Source organism: Dasypus novemcinctus, chromosome 10, assembly GCF_030445035.2.
Source record: "Dasypus novemcinctus isolate mDasNov1 chromosome 10, mDasNov1.1.hap2, whole genome shotgun sequence".
Classification (NCBI taxonomy): domain Eukaryota; kingdom Metazoa; phylum Chordata; class Mammalia; order Cingulata; family Dasypodidae; genus Dasypus; species Dasypus novemcinctus.
Window position 1 is genome coordinate 10,870,144 of NC_080682.1, and position 7,795 is coordinate 10,877,938.

A 7,795-nucleotide genomic window follows, 5' to 3' on the forward strand; every position below is an offset into this window, starting at 1 on the left:
CACTGGCTGTCCAAAAATGAGCTGGGAAATTCTCACTCAATGCTGGAATCACTTCCCCTTTTAAGGCATTCAACTGATTGGATAAAGCATCTCTCATTGCTGATGGCAATATCCCTGATTGATGTAATTGTAATCAGTTATCTATTATTTATCACTGCAGTAAAGTCAATGGTGTGTAAAGTCCATAAATGCCCTTGTACTATAGTTAGCCTACTGCTTACTTGACCAAACAACTGGGTAAAATTACCTGGCCGAGTTGAAACATTAGCCTAACCATCACTGAGGTACCAGGGCTTGAACCCAGGACCTCCTCATATATGTAAAGTATGAGAGAGGTACTCAATCTCTGGCGCCACCTCAGCTTCCTGGTCTGCTGCATCTCTTATTGTCTCTCCTCTGTGTCTCTTTCTGTTGCATCATCTTGCTGCGCCAGCTCTCTGTACAGGCTAGCTCTCCTGTGCTGGCCAGCACTCGTGCGTGAACCAGCACCCCATGTGAGCCAGCACTCCATGTGGGCCAGCTTGCCTTTCACCAGGAGACCCCAGGAATCAAACACTGGACCTCCTATAGGTAGATGGGAGCCCAGTCACTTGAACCACATCTGTATCCCTCCCTGTATACTCTTGATGTAACTTTTCTGTAATCTAAAACTTCTCTAAAAATAAAGTTTATAATGATTTTTTTTAAAAAATTGTACCACATACACAGGGAAAGAATCAGATGAAGAGCTGAATAAACACAGGCAATTCTAAAGGTCTAGACAAAGTTGAACCAAGTGGCAAGGAAGAGCCTTAACACAAGGCCAATCAACAATAAAACTCTAGACAAGAAAGTGACCTTCAGAGTAAACTCATCAAGATAATCAGATGCCTAGTCAACAGCAAAAATTACAAGCAATATGAAGAAACAGGAAGATATACCTCAGTCAAGGGAATAAATAAAAAATTAGAAGGAGACACAGAATTTGAAACAACTAATCAAAGATGTTCAAACAAATCTTTTAAATCAATTAAAGGAGAGGAAGAAAAATATGACTAAAGAGTTAAAGGATATTAAGAAAACACTGGGTGAGCATAAAGAATAATTTGAAAGTATGAAAAGAAACATAACAGAACTTATTGGGAGTGAAAGTCACAATAAAAGAAATTAAAATACACTAGAGGTATACAACAACAGATTTGAACAGGTAGGAGAAAGAATCAGCTAGATAGAAGATAGGACATTCAAGATCTAACAGACAGAAAAACAGAGAAAAGAATGGAAAAATTAAGCAGGGTCTCAGAGAATTGAATGACGGAACAAAGTGCACAAACACATGCATCATGAGTATCCCTGAAGGAGAAGAGTAGGGAAAGGGTGCAAAAAGAATATTTCAGGAAATAATGGCAGAAACATATAAATATACATATCCAAGAAGAACAATGGATTCCAAACAGAAAAAATCCTAATAGAATGACTGTGAGACACATACTAATCAGAATGTCAAGTGCCAAAGATAAAAGGGAGTATCCTGAAAGCAGCAAGAGAAAAGTGATTAATCACATACAAGAGAACCACAATATGACTATATGCAAATTTATCAGCAGAAACCACGGAGGTGAGAAGGCAGTGGTATGATACGTTTAAGGTACTAAAAGAAAGAAACTGCCAGCTGAGAATTCTTTATCTGGCAAATTGCTCTTCAAAAATGAGGGAGAGTTTAAAATATTCACAGTTAAACAGAAACTGAGAGAGTTCTTCAACAAGAGACCTATCCTATAAAAAATACTAACCGTAGTTCTACAGGCTGAAAGGGAAAGACAAGAGAGGCTTGGAGGGAAGTGTGGACATGAAGATTATCAGTAAGGGCAACTAAAAGGGTAAAAAAAGAGGCAAAAGTAAGATATGATATACAAAAATCAAAGGATAAAATGGTTGAAATAAGAGCTGCTTTTACAGTAATAACATTGAATAACATTGAACTCCCCAATCATAAGACACATATTGGCAGAATGAATTCTTTTTTTTTAATTTTTAAATTTTATTTTTTTAAAGATTTATTTATTTCTCTCCCCTCCCCCATCCCCATTTGTCTGTTTTCTGTATCTATTTGCTGAGTCTTCTTTTGTCCACTTCTGTTGTTGTCAGCGGCACGGGAATCTGTGTTTCTTTTTGTTGCGTCATCTTGTGTGTCAGCTCTCCCTGTGTGCAGTGCCATTCCTGGGCAGGCTGCACTTTCTTTCACGCTGGGCATCACTCCTTATGGGGTGTACTCCTTGCGCATGGGGCTTCCCTATGCGGGGGACATCCCTGCATGGCACAGCCTCCTTGCATCCATCAGCACTGCACGTGGGCCAGCTGCACACGGGTCAAGGAGGCCCGGGGTTTGAATCATTGGGTCAAATCTGCCGTCCAGAATGAATTCTAAAAGTATGAACGATCTATATGTTGTCTACAAGAGACTCACCTTAGACCCAAGAGTGAAAATAGGCTACAAGTGAAAGGTGGAAAAATGTATTCCACACAAATAGTAACCAAAGGAAAAAAAAAAAAAGAATTGGGATAGCTAAACTGATATTGGACAAAATAGACTTTAAATGTAAAACTTTTATAAGAGACAAAGAAGGATACTATATATTGCTAAAAGGGACAATCTTCCAAGAAGAAATAACAATCATAAAGGGAAGTGAACTTGGCCCAATTGATAGGGCTTCTGCCTACCACATGGGAGGTCCACAGTTCAAACCCAGGGCCTCCTTGACCCGTGTGAAGCTGGCCCATGCGCAGTGCTGATGCGCACAAGGAGTGCCGTGCCACACAGGGGTGTCCTCTGCGTAGGGGAGCCCCATGTGCAAGGAGTGTGCCCAGTAAGGAGCCACCCAGTGCAAAAGACAGTGCAGCTTGCCCAAGAATGGTGCTGCACACACGGAAAGCTGACATAACAAGATGACGCAACAAAAAGAAACACGGATTCCTGGTGCCGCTGATAAGGATAGAAGTGGTCACAGAAGAGCACACAGCAAATGGACACAGAGAGCAGACAACTGGGGGTGGGGAGGGGAGAGAAGTAAATAAAAAATAAATCTTAAAAAAAAAATTTATGCACCTAAAAAGGATGCCTCAAAATACATGAGGCAAATGCTGACAAAACAGGAATAGATGTCTCTATAATAATAGTTGGAGACTTCAATACACCACTCTCATCAACAGATAGAACATCTAGACAGAGAATTAATAAGGAAATGAGAACTTAAATAACATGATAAATGAACTAGACCTAACTGACATAGACAGGTAATTTCTTCCCAAAACAGTAGGATAAACATACTTCTCAAGTGCTCATGGACCGTTCTCCAGGATAGACCATATATTGAGTCAAAAAGAAGTCTCAATAAATTAAAAAAGGTTGAAATTATGCAAAGCACTTTCTCAGACCATAATGGAATGAAGGTTGAAATAAATAACAGGTGGAGAACTGGAAATTTCACAAACACATGGAGGTTAAACAACACTTTTTTTTTTTTTTTAAAAGATTTATTTATTTATTTAATTTCCCCCCCTCCCCTGGTTGTCTGTTCTTGGTGTCTATTTGCTGCGTCTTGTTTCTTTGTCCGCTTCTGTTGTCGTCAGCGGCACGGGAAGTGTGGGCGGCGCCATTCCTGGGCAGGCTGCACTTTCTTTTCACACTGGGCGGCTTTCCTCACGGGTGCACTCCTTGCGCATGGGGGCTCCCCCACGCGGGGGACACCCCTGCGTGGCACGGCACTCCTTGCGCGCATCAGCACTGGGCATGGTCAGCTCCACACGGGTCAAGGAGGCCCGGGGCTTGAACCGCGGACCTCCCATGTGGTAGACGGACGCCCTAACCACTGGGCCAAAGTCCGTTTCCCAAACAACACACTCTTAACCAATCAGTGGGTCAAAGAAAAAATTGCAATAAAAATCAGTAAATATCTCAAGATGAATGAAAACAAGATAACAACATATGAAAGCTTATGGGATACAGCAAAGGCAGTGCTGAAAGGGCAATTGATAACTCTAAGTGTCTATATTAAAAAAGAAGAAAGAGCTAAAATCAAAGACCTGACTGCACATCTGGAGGAAGGAGACAAAAGAACAGCAAACTAATCACAAAGCAAGCAGAAGGAAAGTAATGACAAAGATTAGAGCAGAAATAAATGAAATTGAGAATAAAAAAAAAAGAGAGAATTAACAAAACCAAAAGTTGTCTTTGAGAAGATCAATAAAAGTGACAAACCCTCAGCCAGACTGAAAAAAGGAAAAAAAGAGAGACAATGCAAATAAATAAAATCAGAAGTGAGAGGTGGGCATTACAATTGACCCCACACAAATAAAAAGGATAAGAGGATACTAAGAACAACTGTATGACAAAATATTAGACAAATTAGACGAAATGGACAAATTCCTAAAACACAGGAACAATCCATACTGACAAAAGAAGAACTCAACAGACCAATTGCAAGTAAAGGCATTGAAGTGGTCATCAAAGACCTCCCAATTTGGGAAGCAGATGTAGCGCAAGTGATAGTGCTTCCGCCTGTCATACGGGAGGACCTGGGTTGGATCCCTGGGGTCTCCTGGTGAAAAAGAAGAAGAGAGGGAAACGGACTTTGGCCCAGTGGTTAGGGCGTCCGTCTACCATATGGGAGGTCCACGGTTCAAACCCTGGGCCTCCTTGACCCGTGTGGAGCTGGCCATGCCCAGTGCTGATGCGCGCAAGGAGTGCCGTGCCACGCAAGGGTGTCCCCGCGTGGGGGGGCCCCACCTGCAAGGAGTGCACCAGTAAGGAGAGCCGCCCAGCGTGAAAAGAAAGAGCAGCCTGCCCAGGAATGGCGCCGCCCACACTTCCCGTGCCGCTGATGACAACAGAAGCGGACAAAGAAACAAGACGCAGCAAATAGACACCAAGAACAGACAACCAGGGGAGGGGGGGGGGAATTAAATAAATAAATAAATCTTTAAAAAAAAAAAAAAAAAAAAAAAGAAGAAGAGAAAGCATGCCTGCACAACAAGCCAGTGCCCGTGTGAGTGCCCATGTGGGGAGTCAGTGCCTGTACAAATGAGTCACGCAACAAGATGATGACTCAACAAAAGAGAGAAAAGGGGAGAGTCAAGGTGAAACTTAGCAGAAACTAGGAACTGAGGTGCGGCAATTAACAGGGAACCTCTCTCCATATCAAGAGTCTCCAGAATGGAATCCTGGTGACTGCTAGAGGAGAGAAAATGAGAAAAGAAGACAACACAAACAGCCAAAACAGCAGGGGAAGTGGGAAAAATAAATAAATCTTTAAAGAAAAAATTCCCAATATAAAAAAGTCTAGGATCAGAGGGTTTCACAGGTGAATTCCACCAATCATTTAAAGAAGAATTAATACCAATCCTGCTCAAACTCTTCCAAAAAAATTGAAGAGGAAGGAACATTATCTAACTCATTCTATAAAGCCAACATCATCCTAATTCCAAAGCCAGATAATGATACTACAAGAAAAGAAAATTATAGACCAATGTCTCTAATGAATATAGTGCAAAAATCCGCAACAAAATATTTGCAAATTGAATCCAACAGCCCACTAAAAGAATTATACATGATCAAGTGTGTTTTATCCCAGATATGCAAGGGTAGTTCAACACAAGAAAATCAATTAACGTACTACACTGCATTAACAAATCGAAGGGAAAAGAAAAAAAAATCACATGATCATCTCCACTGACACGAAAAGGCATTTGACAAAATCCAGCATTGTTTCTTGATTAAAAAACACTTCAAAAGATAACAATAGAAGGAAATATCCTCAACATCATAAAGCACTTAAATGAAATCTCATGGGAAATGGACTTGGCCCAGAGGTTAGGGCGTCCATCTACCACATGGGAGGTCTGCGGTTCAAACCCCGGGCCTCCTTGACCCATGTGCAGCTGGCCCACGCGCAGTGTTGATGCGCGCAAGGAGTGCCATGCCATGCTGGGGTGTCCCTGTGTAGGGGAACCCCACGCACAAGGAGTGCACCCCGTAAGGAGAGTCGCCCAGCATGAAAGAAAGTGCAGCCTGTCCAGGAATGGTGCTGCACACATGGAGACCTGACACAACAAGATGATGCAACAAAAAGAAACACAGATTCCCGTGCCGCTGACAACAATAGAAGCGGACAAAGAAGAACACGCAGCAAATAGACACAGAGAACAGACAACGGAGGGTGGGGGTGGTAGAGAAATAAATAAAATAAATAAATCTTTAAAAAAAATTAAATAAATGAAATCTCACAGCTAACATCATACTTAATGGTGAAAGACTGAAAGCTTTCTTTCTAAAATCTGTAACAAGACAAGGCTTCCCATTGTCACCACTGTTATCAACACTGGGCTAGAAATTTTAGCTAGAGCAGTTGGGCAAGAAAAAAGATGTAAAAGGCATTCATATTGGAAATGAAGACGTAAAACTTCCACTATATTTCTGTATGTATGATTCTATATACAGAAAGTCCTAAAAAATTTACCAAAAATATGCTAGAATAAACTAGTTTAGCCAGATACAAAATAAACACGAAAGTCTATAGTGTTTCTATACACTAGTAATGAGCAATCTGAGGAGGAAATCAAGAAAAAAATTTCATTTACAAAAGCAACTAAAAGAATCGAATACCTAGAAATTAATTTAACCAGGAATGTAAAGGATCTGTACACAGATAAATACAAAATATTGCTAACAAAGAAATCAAAGAAAATTTAAATAAATAGAAGGATAAGAGTGTGCAAGGATTGGTAGACTAAATATCATCAAGATGTCAATTCTACCCAGATTGATTTAGAGATTCAACACAATCTCAACAAAAATTCCAACAGCATTTTTTGCAGAAATGGGAAAGCCAATTATCAAAATTATTTGGAAGGGTAAGGGGCCTTAAATAGCCAAAAAACATTTTGAAAAATAAGAACGAAGTTGGAGGACTCACAATTCCTGACTTTAAAGCATATTACAATGCTACAATGGTCAAAACTGCATGGTATCAGTACAAGGATAGATATATTGCCTAATGGAATCAAACTGAGAGTTCAGAAACAGACCCTCGCATCTATGGCCAACTGATATTTGACAAGGCTGCCAAGGCCACTCATGGGGGACAGAACAGCCTCTTCAACAAATGGTGCTGGGAGAACTGGATATCCACATCCAAAAGAAAAAAAGAGGATCCCTGTCTTATAGTTTATATAAAAATTAATTTTAAAATGGATCAAACACCTAAATAAAAAAGCCAGGAACATAAAACTCCTAGAAGACAATGTAGGGAAGCACCTTCAGGACCTTGTGGTAGGCAGCGGTTTCACAGGCTACACCCAAAGAGCAAGCAATGAAAGAAAAAATTGGTAACTGAGGTCTCCTCAAAATTAAAAACCTTTGTGCTTCAAAGGAGTTTATCAAGAAAGTGAAAAGGGGAAACGGACTTGGCCCAGTGGTTAGGGCATCCGTCTACCACATGGGAGGTCCCCGGTTCAAACCCCGGGCCTCCTTGACCCGTGTGGAGCTGGCCTATGCACAGTGCTGATGCGCGCAAGGAGTGCTGCGCCACGCAGGGGTTTCTCCCCGCGTAGGGGAGCCCCACGCACAATGAGTGCGCCCCGTTAGGAGAGCCGCCCAGCACAAAAGAAAGTGTAGCCTGCCCAGGAATGGCGCCGCCCACACTTCCTGTGCAGCTGACGACAACAGAAGCGGACAAAGAAACAAGACGCAGCAAACAGACACAGAGAACAGACAACAGGGGGAGGGGGGGAAGTTAAATAAATAAATAAATCTTTTAAA